Genomic DNA, 14,132 nt, shown 5'->3' with positions numbered 1-14,132 from the left:
TCGCGTGTGGGCGGCGAATTAAATCTCGGGCGAGCTTACTATTAACATCCCATTAAGTATTCCAAAACAACGGGATAAACGTATGCCGCCTAGATCCCCGATCGATAGGTCGAATTTTAATAAAGACACCGGGCGACGGTTCTCCCAATCGAACAGGTGAAAAGGGCGAGGCAACCATAGGGACCTTAGATCAACGTTACGAACCGTGAATAGGTCTTCAATCTTATCAGATAAATGAGAAAAAGGGAGAGGGGGGGAGGACCAGCACTATGTGTGTATATGCGTGTGTGTAGCGTAGCGCGACAGGATCGAATACATTATCCTATTTGGAGGCAAGTCTACGGTCAGAAAATTTAACGCTCGATAAACCGTGAACGCATAAATAGGAAGCCGAAATATTCCATTTCCGTGACGCCATAATCGAGAGTGACTCGCCCCGGGTCCCCTCGTTCAAATTGAATTTCTTTTCATTTGCATCTGATCGCCATGTACTCGGTGACTCGAATTTTCCTTGTAAACATTCTACGATTTCTTCAATTTTTTGTAATTTTGCAACGTGTAATTGCAATTGTAATCTTTCGATGTTATCAACGCACTTTAGAGAGAAAAGCGAGTTGCCAGCCAGTGAAAGGATTTGAATGCCCACTGCCCTCTAAAGTCACTTTATCGATCCACAAAAGCAGTCCCATAGAGAGGTAATGCTCCATATACACAAAGTATATCTTATCTTTATGTTTCTTTCTCTCTCACAGCCAATAAAACAAAACCGCGTCGCCAGACAACAATAACATCTCGAAATCATGTCGACTGCTCTTTATGCTCGCTTTACCGGTCTCCAGTAGTGCACGACAGGGTGGTGACACTCCATATTCATAATTATTGACTGATCTTTATGTTTCTTCCTCCTTTACAACCAATAAAGCGAAATCAAGATATCAGACAGTAAACGAACCTAAAAATGTCGTATTTATTCCTATAATCGCGTTATTGGTCCCAAATGGAGTACTGTAAACAGTACAATTTTTATGTACACTCTTCTTTCGCAAAGGTTAGGATAAAAACGTGTCCGCTGCTCTTTTGTATTAACACACATAAACAATTCGTTAATTTTCAAGCCCCTCCTTCTCTCACAGAAAATAGAAAATCCAGATAGAGGTCAATAAAAATTCAGAAACCGTATCCTCTGCTCTCTATCGTCTCGTTACCGGTCCCAAAGGAAATACTATGGGGAGCTAATATTCCGTACACACAAATCATTCGTTAATGTTTATGTCGCCTCTTATTTGACAAAAGGTTAGAATAAAATCAAGATGTCGTAGAATAAAAATTCAAAAACCGTGTCCACCGCTCTCTATAATCTCGTTACCGGTCCCAAATGGAGCACTACAGGGAAGCCCGGACTCTAATTCAAAAAATTTCCTTTCTTCCCCGAACTTCTCCCTCAAAATCCACTAAATTCGACGCCAGGACCCCGATCAAACTCTTAATAGGGATTAAAGTGATTAATCGGTGCCCAAGGACTGAGGTGTTGCCGAAGGAACCGAGGCGAAAGGTGTAAAGTCGTAAAGAATGGGACCGATTTGGAGGACAAAGCGATCCTGGCCGGTTGCATCCGATGAAATTTATGAACTGATTCGTATGCAGGGAGACGGGGTGTGGTTCGTTTTGGTCGCGTTTTCGGCCTAATCGAAGTCGTTTCGTTTAGGCTCTCGCGCGGTTCGAAAATCCCGTCCACCCACCGCGTCGGCGTCCGATCAAAGGGGAAACCGAAATGGGAGAAAGGGTGGGGTTCAAGCAAGGTACGGTCTTGGTTTTCTGGAAGGCTGCGCTCCTGTGATCCGTGCCCCGACCCATAAATCCTACACCATAAACCGTGGAACGGGGTGAGAGCGGTGAACCGGAAGCACGTGCTCGCCGAACGTCCCTTGTGTCACTATTTCACGCCAACGTGCGCAACAAATCCTTTACTCCTGCGGCTGTGCCCTTTTTTCAAGGACTCGAGCATCCTAAAATTTTCGAGACCACGGAGATTGGTATTTCTCACGAATTTGTGAAAGTTCTGGTTCTCACCCAATTTTTTTCACAGCAACAATTATGTTTTTCTCATCAAGCGAGAATTGATTTTATTTTTGTCTTGGACCTTAATCGGACTACGTACGCTTTGTTCGTAACCCCATGTTTTAACCCTTTGCACTCGAGTGGTGACTCTGAAGCACCACTAGAAATTGTTGTGGCGTTATTTCAAGGAAATTACAAAAAATATTACAAAATATTTGTCAGATTACAAAATTTGTATTTAATAGATTACTAAACATATAAATATTATATGTGGAAATCGGATCGGTTTCGTATGAATAAAATGAAGATATTCTAAGACGGAAGAAAAGTTTAGTTTTAGAATGAAAGTAGCGCCGAGTGCAAAGGGTTAAGCACACATATCAAACGACTGTTTCCAACTGCACATTGTAAAATCATGTTCGTGGTATTTTTTGGTGAATCGGTACAGGAGAAATTAGACAGCGATTTTCGCGGTACAGTTAATCGCCGGTACGCAAAATGGGGTCACCGTAGAAAGGGAACGATTCGAATGGTAAAATGTATTCTCGCGAAGCTGACAATTCCATTCAGTTCCCGGTTTCCTTGGTGCTTTGTATGCTTTTTGCGTGTGCAGCGCGAGCAACTCGCTCTTGGAACACCTTTACAGAGCAGGTTTTCAGAGCTGACACCTCGACTGCTGAGAGGTTTCCTTCCGGGAGGGGAAAAAATCGTGTCTGACGCGACGTTCTGGTTTCGTCCAACAATTCCCCACAATCAAACGATCATTCAAGTACAGTGTGGATAATGGTCCTGTATATTTTAGTCCGATGGCAACTATGACAACAATTCTTGCTTTCGAAAACAACATCGGACCGCTACAAAAACTCTTCCCGAATATCATCTTCGTAAAATGAAAGATCCTCTAAGAAAATATTACCACAGAGATCTACTGGCCTAATTCTAAATTTAAAAAATTGTTAACATCGTCCTTGTGGCTCTCATTTTCAACCTCACTTCATAATTAATGAACGGAAAATTAAGAGTAAAATCAACCTTGATAGACTGCGGATCTTTACAAAATAGAATCAAATAAAAATAAAAATTGTCCAAGTCAATTCTATGAAATAATAATGCAGCTTCGTCATTTTGTCAATTATTTCAGAAAGAAAGAAAATCAACTGGGTATTTTAATTAAATTTTCTTCGAATGCTTCGTCATGTCTCATTGAAGAAATCCAACTTTGCAGAAGTGTGATGGTCCTTCGGATATTTGAGAGTAGCGTCATGGGCACTAATGATCGTGATTTTCATATCGCCGAGTCACGGGGGTCGTCTCGGTCAAGAAAATTATCCTCGAAACAGGTTGACGCAGGTTAGTGTTATCCGAAAATATCCGGAAGGGTGTCGATTCTGAAACTAAGCCGCTTACCAGGGATATCCGTTCCAACCCCGCGAGACTACACAGAAAGTTGCAGTGTCTGTGGCGTGGGTGGTCCCCGTTCCCCGACTTCACCGAAAACAAAATAAATAACTGCTCCCATTCGACTTCAACCATCGCCACAATATGTTTCTACGTCTCCCTCGATACAATTTCAACGCGCATCTTTATTATTCTCTCCAACCCCCATCACATCAAACAATTCCGTTCTATGCACTCCTTCCTCACACAGAATAATTTCTTTCACTGTCAACGCAGCAATTCTACACTAATCGCACGTGCTCGAGCGAAGAAAAATACAGAAATACTCCCCAAAAGCGTCTCTCGAACTTTACGTTACACAATAATTGTGAAATACGGAATCCGAAATAGGTTATTTAATTTCTATCTTTAACTTTGTTTTTCAGGGAAACGAAAAGGTCCGGAGAAGGGATACGAGCTGGATCGCTTAGGAGCGAAGTAGTGAATCACAAAGGACAAAACGAACTTCGCTTTTTGAAGATCAGAGCCAAGTTTTTATGGAAACGGAAAGGCCCAGAGAAGGAAAGATACGAAATGGACCGCTTAAGAGCGAAGTAGTGAATCACAAGGCCAAAACAAACTTGTCCGCGTCTCGTATCGAGGTCCAAACAGAATCCGTCGTTAATTTCGTCTATAAAAGCACTGGTATCGCGAAGGTTCCCGACCTTTCGATCTTTGCCTCCGTTTTTATGGACCGAACCACTATTTCCCACTGTTCCTTCCATTTTTTTTTACGAGGCACCACTTAAAAGCTTGAAACGTATGCGCACGAGAAGTAAAACGCGATCGGCGTTAAATTCTCGTCGCCCAAAATGGCCCTCTTTGTTCTCAAAAATAAACGACTGTTCGTTCCTAAGTGAAAGACTGGTTGGTCCACAAGCTTTTTACACTTCGAAAATCAGCTGCATGATTTACATATTTATTTTGGATAAAAGTCCGCAGTATAGTAATTGCTGATTATTTTGAGAATTTCAGAATCTAAAGATCGACAAGCCTCTTGCATTTCAGCATTCGGAATCTTTTTATTTAGTATCGGATAAAAAATTTGAGGAAGACTTTTTGGTGGCTTCCTCTTCGAAAGAGGACTTTGGAGGCTTATGGCATTCCGGTTGTCGAGTGTACGACAAATAGGCGAACGGCCTATTGTAAACAGGATGCCGTGCGGGGATGGAACCGCGCAGGTTTCATTGTCGACCACAACATTTTCGCTGTGCGAAAGTTCACGCTAAATTATTGTTCAATGGCTCGTCGAGTTTGTCACGGGCGAAACCAGTCGCGACGCGGTGCGTTATTGCTGGATCGTGACTGCCTTTTGTGACGGGAGAGAGAAAAAAAAGATGGCCGACGTTCGAAGGCTAATTGGCTCCGTTTAACACCACGCTGCTAACTGGCCAAGCTGCTGCCAACTCTATTGCTTCCTTAATCGACGAATCCACAGTTAACAACTTGAAATTCGAATTTCGTTGCTATTAGTATTGTGGGACAGTTTGACATTGACATTTTATTTTTAGCTCAGGTAACACAATTTTCTCAAAAAATTATTAACTTACTTTTGTACAGATAACTTACTCGAAGCGAACGCCGAACAAAAAGCAGATTGCAGAAGGGTCAGCGAGCTTACAACAGGTTAAGGGTCTACTCTTCTGAAGCAACGTGTATGAAGATCGAAGGTGTCGGCTTCCTCGCGTGCAACAATCGCGGTGCGCCGACTGCATCCCCTTCATGCTCGTAATTCATTACACCATTTCGGCCGCTTATGTATATTACACACCGGGGCGCGCCTTGTTCGAGACTCGGCCTCCCTAATTTAATGCCGGTATTTAGTCTACGAGCCGGAGCACGCGCCAGAAAAGAAACTCTCCGACCTTATCCGTGGGCCGAAATTTAAAGGCGATTGCCGAAACGACCCTGATATCGATGCTTCGACGTCCACAGTGTGTTTCGGCGTCTTATACACCGTCTCGGTTCTGCTTCAATAAATTTATAGACCTGCCTAATAAATTCCTACGAACTTAAATCGACGGGATCGTGTGCACATAACACGCTCAGCTCTAGAAAGATCAATTTCGTTCATGCCCTTTCGGAAAAATTTCATTAGACTGGAAATCGGCCTTCCGCATCAGTCTTGACGACAAGTATATTATTTTAACATTCTAGGTTAGAGATTTAACATATTTTATCCCTCGTCCTCCTCAAAACTTTCAATTTTCCCTGCTCAAATCGTTGGTTACACTAACTTAAAACTGCTTCGACTGCGGGGGGTTGCAATTCTCGATATTTGAAAAATAAATAAAAAAAAAAAACATGGCTCAAGATAGAACACAGGAACCCCAATATTTTGATCCTACTCAATCATTCTAGACTAATTGTCACCTTCTTCGTTCAAATAGCCAGTCGCATCAGCTGAAAATGGCCTCGACCGCAAAGGATTGACATTCCCCAGACTTCGGCCGCAGATAAATGGAAAAAGGCGTACCGTGGCCCATCAAAGAGCGGAAAGTGTTGAAGAAAGATGGCGAAGGATCGGCTGACAAGCGGCGCCCGTCACAGCAAAGGCTCGTCAATCCGTTTTGCACGAGCGTGGCGCGTCGCGGCGCACGTTCTTCCCGAGAAAACCGATCGATCGGATCGATCGACGATCGGCGCGTATTTTCGCGGCGCGATGGCGATCCCGGCTCGCGCCGACGGCTCCAACGAGGAGACATTCCGTTCGCGATATATAAATATTCCAGGGACGTGTTTCCCTTCCCTCCTCGCGAGGCTCAGCACGTTCCCAAAACGTATCGCTATGCGCATCACGGGATTTTCTATCGTCGCACGCCGATCGCGAGAACCGCCGAACATGGCGAACGCACACCACAGCGCCGGCCGAACATGGTGAAACCGTGGAGGTGCGCGCATCCGTGGAGACACGCCGACATCGCGGACCTCGAAACGACCGGAGCATCGAGATCATCGGTTTTAAGACCTTTTGCGGCGGCCACCTCTTATGTAAGAACGATTTGACGAAAGACTGTGACAACGTTCGTCCAACCATACGTCCGCCGAGACGCCCGTTCGAGGAACAGCTGGGACTGTCGATGCACCAAGCTAACTGGACTTCATGCACCCTCGGGGATCTCTGCTCGCACTTTAAATGGAAAACCAACCGGTAACCGTGAAGTTTCACGCTGTGGACTCCGTGTACTTCCCTTCCTATTATGTTCTTGCTTGTTTTAGGGTTCAAGACGGTGTCGTGTTCGTTTTCTCTGCGCATCGTGCACAGTCTAGTGAACAAACGGAGTAAAACTCGGATTGGTTTTCATGAGTTTTTACGAATGGCAATGTTTGATATAGCTCGAGCAGACTGTCCACCAGAAATTGTCATTCATCCTATAAAACAGTATCCCACCTACACAACGGCACTCTCACCTCATCAGCAAAGGGTCTTTCACCCTAATTGGAAATTTCAACAGTTCAATCCTCCCCGCTCGCTCGCAACAATGCATCTCCTCCGTCCCTAAAACGTATCAAGGATCACGATCTAAATTTCTAAGCATCGCAGGGACAGGGAGAAGGCGCTCCTCCCGTTAATGCGCACCTTTACCTTGATACGTGAAGAGAGAGAGAGAGAGAGAGAGAGAGAGAGCCTAAGTTCGGATGGCTAAAAAGGGACGCACGCTCTCCCGCCGATGGCACCAGCGTGAATAACAAAAGCCCGGTGGAACGTGCGTCGGTTCCGAAACAGAACGAAGGGATCGGTGAACACGGTGAATACAGTGAATAAAGTGAACAGGGAAGTGCGCCGCGCGCGTGATAGTGGAATATTCATTCGAAGCCCACGATCGTCAACGCGATGAATTCACCGGCGAATTAAACGAGGGGAGGAAGATAGTCGCCGGGGACCGTCTCTTCGAGTCTAAGGGAACCCACAAAGGCCGTTCTTCTAGGGCCCATTCAGTCCCTTCGTTACTTCTGTGTTTCCTCTTTTTACGAACACGGTCGTAAATCAATGAAACGTTCTTCTTTCCCGAACCGGTGACGCAACGCTTCTTTTCATTCTTTGACTCGGCCATGGCGCACGCGGTCTGCTTTGTAATTGTTGGCAATTGGGATTAGGGACCATTTCATTTAACCCCTTGCCGTTTAATATTGTGTTATGCTCGTTACGAATGTATTGTACAGAATTTACTGCATATGGATTTCATTCTTTTAAACAGGAATAGAATTCTGGCTGTTTATCGTCGAAAAGTGTACAAGCGTAAATACACAAAATGTAAAAGTGCTTTGTTAGGATTAATATTGTCAGGGTTAAGTGGTCTCGAACTCTTTTACGCGGAATTGGAAGTCCAGAAAACGAAGTAAATCTGACCATTCAGAACATAGGAATTTGTAAAAATTTAGAAAGAATGAGATCAGAATGAAGAATGTAAAAATGTAGAAAGAATAGAAGAAAAATTGAGAATATAGAAGATTGTAAAAATATGGAAAGAATGGAATTAGAGTTAAGACCGTACCGTGCAGAATTTTGATGATGCAGAATATTTCGATTCCATATTAACACTAATTGATTGTGCTCCATTTGTTGCAAATTGATTTTCCAACGCAACGTTCTAACAGAGGTGCGGCCCGCATCCAAGGCAAAGCAATAGTGTATCGAGGAACCGGAGATTGACTTTGCCGAGATTAAGTAACATTATTTATTCAATGACAACATTCGAAACTATAGGGAAAATTAGTATCAGGGTCCGATATTCCCCTTATCGATTCCCCTATCGCCGTTTGCATAACGTTAGCTCTGCTCAACGTCGCACGACAGTCAATGCACATTTCACCTTCAGATGTCGACGTAACAAAAATTCGCCTTTTCAAAAATTTCAATCTTTGTCCTCGAACACGCATACAAATCGAAACTTCTCGTTTAATGGAGTGCGCGTTATGGCTGTGTGAACCGTCTTGCGGAGTATCGTTTATTTACGCTCGATACCCCGAACGGGAATCGGACGAAATGCTTTTTTATCAAATCTTCGTTCGGTTTACTCAAGCGAGGTTTATCGTCGAGTTTATCGCAGGTATGGTACCCCACGGCTACGCACAGGTACGCATTCGAGCTATCGTAGCTTCTGATAGCGTTATCGGCCTAGCACAAGAACGTTGGCGTGGCCCTCGCAGGATGCACTTTTCCCCGAGAGTTCAAGTTCAAGTGGTAACAATCGCTTTCAGGACGATTTTACAGGGAAACTACGACGTTACGGGTTCTCGACCCTTATTTTTTCCTTACTGCATTTCTCAAATTTTTCTACCATAAAATCTACTTCATCAACCCTTGTGTCAATATCCACTCTCAGTTTCTTTTTCTGTTTCCAATTGCATCTCTGTACTATTGCATGAGAAATATAATTTTCAACCCTCGTAATTTTTCAACCCAACATTTCCTTGAGCCACAATTAAACTAATTGCTCTATTAGGACAAGTTCTTTCATTTACTGTGACAGTACCGCCATCTAGCAAGTATTTATTAAAATAATTGTCCCTTTAGGGCAAGAGTCAAGAATTAAATTAGCAGGTTTTAATATGAATTTACCAGGTAAATACACCTTTTCAACCCCCTATCTTCTCTACCCGATAATCATACAATTTTCTGGATACTTGCACAGTCTGAGATTATGCAACATACTTATGCATAATGTATAATGCAGTATTCAATAATATAGTAGTATAAAACGAGCTGATATCCCTAACAATTAAAATAAATCGCTGGTACATACTAATGGAAATATAGACTCAATAATCGCAGTACAGTCTAATTCAAAATTAACAACTGTATTTTTACCAAAGGTGTCAAAAGAGACATTTTAAAATTTCAAATACAAATTCATTGACACTGCAAAGAAGAAAATAGGCATACGCCGCGGTGGAAATGGTGCTAAATAAATAAATTTCGCCAGCAACGGTAAAAATTGCTATAAATTCGCCGCGACATGTACCAGGAATTTTTGCTCTCGTGGTGACCGCATGTTCGGGACTGTTCCTCTTCCTCGTGGTTTTTGCGGGCCGAAAACTGAATTTTTACGGGCTCCCGGGCGCCTGTTGGGTCCCTCTTCAGGGAACGGGGCACCCCGGTGACTCGAAGAGGCAAGTTTCCTTCAGTTTCAGAACATCTGCTCGACGAGAGCGCCAGCATTTTTTTCACATTTTCGAATCTCGCCAGCCCGACGGAAGGGAACAGAGCACGGCCTTATGCCGTCGCGGGAAAAAAATAAGAATCACTTCGTTACCGACGAAAATTTATACTTCTCGGCCTCATTAGCGACAAGAGCGTAATATGGGACACAGAAGCGCTGCCGAGCTTTTTTGTCTACTCGCATACTCGACGCTGCTTCTCGCGAGAAATTCATTAATCCGGGACGAGCGAGCGACCGAGAGAGAGAGAGAGATAGACTGGTTTTTTCGATCGAAAATTAGTCTCGTTGAAAAAACGTGTAAATTGAAGTAGTTACACTATGTCGGTTTGTGGGGGAAGTTGCAAGAGCATCCGGACGCGAGGACGAACAAATCGCGCATTAATTGATAATAATAATCCTACGCGCCCCGGGGAATTAGCATAAAAGTAATAGCGGTGGGCAGTGATGAAGCATAACGAAGTGACGGTGGATCGAGAAGAAGAAGAAAAGAAAAAGGGAAAAAGGGAACGTGCTCGTTGTGCGAAGTGTAATATGCAGGGGTGCAAAAAGATCAAAGAGGATGGTAGAACGTCGCCAAACCAGTTGAAAGAACACGAAGCATGTTCGATGAGTTGCAACATAGTTGATTGTTTTGCGCGTTTAAACAAACACTGCGCGACTTTACGACTTCATCGCGCCGACTTTCGTTTGCTCCGGCGGCAAACGGGAAACATTAGGCGTTAACTTTATGCAAATGCCGCATAGTTTATGTAAATTCGCAATGAAGTTGGCGAAAAATTGCTGGCAATGGCCACTTGGAAAGCCGCTCAGCGTATTTCACTTCGAGATTGTTTTCAACGATCAGGAAGATCGACCATTTTACAATTAATTTTACACGCGATGCTCGAAGCTTTCCTTCGATTCTCATTCTTCTAAAATATTCAGAAATGTTTGCAGCGATTTACGACAGAAACCATTTAAGGAATTTAAAGATACTTACTTTCAACTCATTGTCAGCGTTGAAGTTATTAAGAAACGAATGTCGACGTAATTCCTGTAGGCTTTAATCTGTTCTGAATAAAAATCCGTAGACGTAATACTATATATACTTCGTCGTGACTCGACGAAATATAAATTTCAAATATCACATTTTTCGACATGAAACAGAATACGTAATAAAAGCTTTTATTCGTAAAAGGCAGTATTGTAAACGCTTGCCTTCTAATTGAGATCTTTAATACAAGTCTTTACGTGAAATAAAAAGTTTACGCACCGATCGCCAAGTACACGGTACAGATACAAATTTCGTTCCCCTGTTACTAGTATTAATGGAGATTAAATTCGTTTGATCCTCGTAAAGTGTTCATACGCACCCATCGATTATCGTCATAAACGCGTAAAGTCCAGCCACTATCGAAAACGCATAAAATCATCGGCCTAATAATAATAAAACCCGAATATCCTGTTTATTGCTCGTTTCGCGATAGAAAAGCAAAGCGAGCGGGAAAAGAAGTTTGTGAATGGGGGGCAGAAAACGCGAAAAAATCCCGAGTCGAATTCAGGTCGGAAACCAGTTCGGATTTCTGATTGATTATTTTTTTGCAGTTTCTTCAAGCATGTGACTTTGAAAAATGCGCCTGCGTGTTCGTCGCGGGCAAGAAGCAAGTGATTAAAACTATAGCAAAAATTGTCCTGTGTGTCGAAATATCAGTTGAATCAATTACGGAAAAAAATTCTCAAAATTCTCTGTAATAAATTCGTAAAGATTGTTAAATCGTGCAGCGTTCACACTTTGTTTTAAAATTGTTGGTTTTAAACGGACTGTCGACTCCTCAGAAAATGGCTCCTATATTCGCAGCCTGGTCGCGTTTTATCAAGTGTCGCGCTTTTTGCATCCGGTTCGCCCGATAAGAAACCGATCTATGGATCGAGAGGCGCGAGAAAAACGCGGGAGTGCCGTTTTACTCAATTCGAGTTGCGCACACTTTTCCCGACCAGCCTAACTGTAATCCTGAACGGTCCGATTCAAGCACACCATGGTGCACCGTACCCCCATTCGCGGAAGAGATTCAAATGCAGCGACGTAACCGTGGAAATCCAATTTGCGGGCGAGCATTATCTTGTCCCTGGTCCAACCTGTTAGAGGAGACGAGTTAACTACTCGCGCTCGCATAACTAGCCGCGCCACGTTTCCCCGGAGATTTCAATGCCCGGTGGATGAGCGCTCGCATGATTCTTGCCGCGATGTATATACGAGATGCTAGACTCTTTGCCAGAGTTCGCGGCACGAATTATTCGTTGGTTTCGGAGGAAAATTGGAGCAATTTTTGTTGGTCGAGATTGAGGATCGTTCAATAAATTCGTTCGGTTGCAAATATGTTCCAATTTATCACAAAATTTAATTATCGCCAGACTCTGGATCTTTTACAAGGAACAACATTAAAAATAAAGGAAACAAAGCTCCTACGCAAAAAGTATATTCACGTTCCCGAATTCCTTTAATCTCTTATTATAAATCGCACCGTACCGCTTATGTCAGAAATGCGTAAATATTGTAAAAGAAGGACTTCGATATATCAAAAATTTTCCCACACATTTTTATCCAATAAGTACATTTTAACACTAGTGTTCAATATTACAGTACGATATAAATTTTGTATTGTAAAAGACTAATAGATCTACAGAGTCGTCCACATAGATATTTTCAAGTCATCGATGAAAACCCAAAAAGCACTAACAAATGTGATCCGAAAAACGGACACCAAAAACAATTTTTCTCCATTTTCCCAAGCATGCAGAAAATGATTGCACACAACAAACATTCCGCCTAACCAATAAAACAAATATTTCCGTCACGGTCCAGAATAATACCTCGGCGCATAGATGTTCCTATCAATCCGTCTAATTTCAATGAAAAGTGTTACTCACCGGTCCCGGCAATTAGCGTTATCCCTCGAACTCATTCTCAAACCCGTTCACTACGAAACAGTTCACACAATCCGAATTTTCCACGGTTCAAAGTTCACTGTGGACACGACGGTCAGTTCTCGCGGACAACGTATCAGGGAAGAATAATCGTGTGCACACCGAAACGATTAGGTGTAGCGGGGGGCACGTGGTGCGGGGCGGATGATACACTGCGAAACGGCACTTGGACTCTCGATGGACTCGCGACACAAGCCGAACCCGGAGAGCGACGACGTTTCTTCGCCGACGGCGCGTTTTCGTCTGACAGCCGGAGGCCCGCCGCGTGTCGGCGGCAGTACGCGCGCACGCGCAACCGCGTCCTGCATCCCCGCGTCTCGCGAGCTGATTGGCCGAGGCCGGCTGGACTGGGTGCTGCACGCGACTCGGTTCACGTGCACCCCGCTGCACAGAGAATACGGTGCGTCCACGAGCTACCGTGCATCTGCATAGGCTTGCAGCCGGGAGCGGGGGTGGCGCTTTTTATTTTGGAGCGCGGTTGTTGTCTGTCCGAGCGGCGGATGGTGTCGGAGATGAGAAAGAGAGAGAGAGAAAAGTATGTGGAAAGATGTATTAGGGGTACCCACAACTAATCAATTATTTGCAAAGAATTTGTTTCGCCTTTAGTTCTGTACCGATCGTTGAACAGGAAACACGTATTCTTTTACAATTTCCGGTAAAGCAGCCTATATTCTAAAAAGTGTAATTTTTTTTTTACAACTCTGTAATAAAACATCCGTATGCGGCGTCCGTATCTTCCGAGGATCATATTCGTCATTGCTCACTTTTTCATTTTCATGCGGGATTTAATGCAACGGTAACAACAAAGAAAATTTGCGATGTTTATGAAGATGTATTGAAGGTCAATAAGTGTCAACGTTGGTTCAGAAGGTTTGCTGCTGGCGATTGTGACGAAGTGGACGATCAGTTGAATTTGATAATGACACCATAAAATCTGTAGTGGAAGCTGATCCAAAATTAAGTATACAAGAATTATCGAGAAGCCTTTGGGCCACATGGTCAACTATACAAAGCCACCTACATGAAATGGGAAAGGCATATAGGCTAGGAATATGGGTACCGCATCAATTATCCGAGACCAACAAGAATATTCGCCGATCAATTTGCACTTGATTGCTATCCAGATTTCGTAGAGATCCATTTCTTAGCAGAATCGTTACCGGAGATGAAAAATGGATTCTTTATGATAACATAAAGCGTTCTAAGCGATGGCTTTCTGCAAATCAAACCGCAATATCAACCCCTAAACCTAGCTTATCACTTAGAAAGGTGTTACTGTGCATTTGGTGGGACTGTCGTGGCATAATTCACTTTGAGTTGTTGAAACCTGGAGACACAGTTACTGCTCAGTTGTATTGTCAGCAATTACAGCGGCCGTATTCAGAACTATTGAAAAAGAGGGCATCTTTAGTCCACAGAAAAGGTGTAATACTGCAAATTGACAATGCCCGGCACCGTACAGCGAAACTCACTCAGGAAAAAAATCAAAGAATTGCAAAGGGAAGTTTT

The 14,132-nt window shown here is 43.4% G+C and overlaps 1 protein-coding gene across 2 annotated transcripts in view; it reads right to left on the bottom strand.

The window, feature by feature from the left end:
- The window catches only part of LOC143358101 (fibroblast growth factor receptor homolog 1), an 81,505-nt gene that overhangs the window by 30,153 nt on the left and 37,220 nt on the right, over positions 1-14,132 (bottom strand). Inside the window, exon 1 of one of the 2 annotated variants that reach the window (XM_076795002.1) lies at positions 12,567-12,720. The exons of the other annotated variant lie outside the window; for it this stretch is intronic. The gene's annotated coding sequence lies outside the window, so the exon portion shown is untranslated. Of the gene's footprint in view, positions 1-12,566; positions 12,721-14,132 lie in introns of those variants that run through there. 2 annotated transcript variants of the gene reach the window in all.

This window comes from Halictus rubicundus, chromosome 10 (genome assembly GCF_050948215.1).
Source record: "Halictus rubicundus isolate RS-2024b chromosome 10, iyHalRubi1_principal, whole genome shotgun sequence".
Classification (NCBI taxonomy): domain Eukaryota; kingdom Metazoa; phylum Arthropoda; class Insecta; order Hymenoptera; family Halictidae; genus Halictus; species Halictus rubicundus.
Note: the sequence above shows the minus strand (reverse complement) of the source record. Positions and strands in the feature narration are given on the sequence as shown.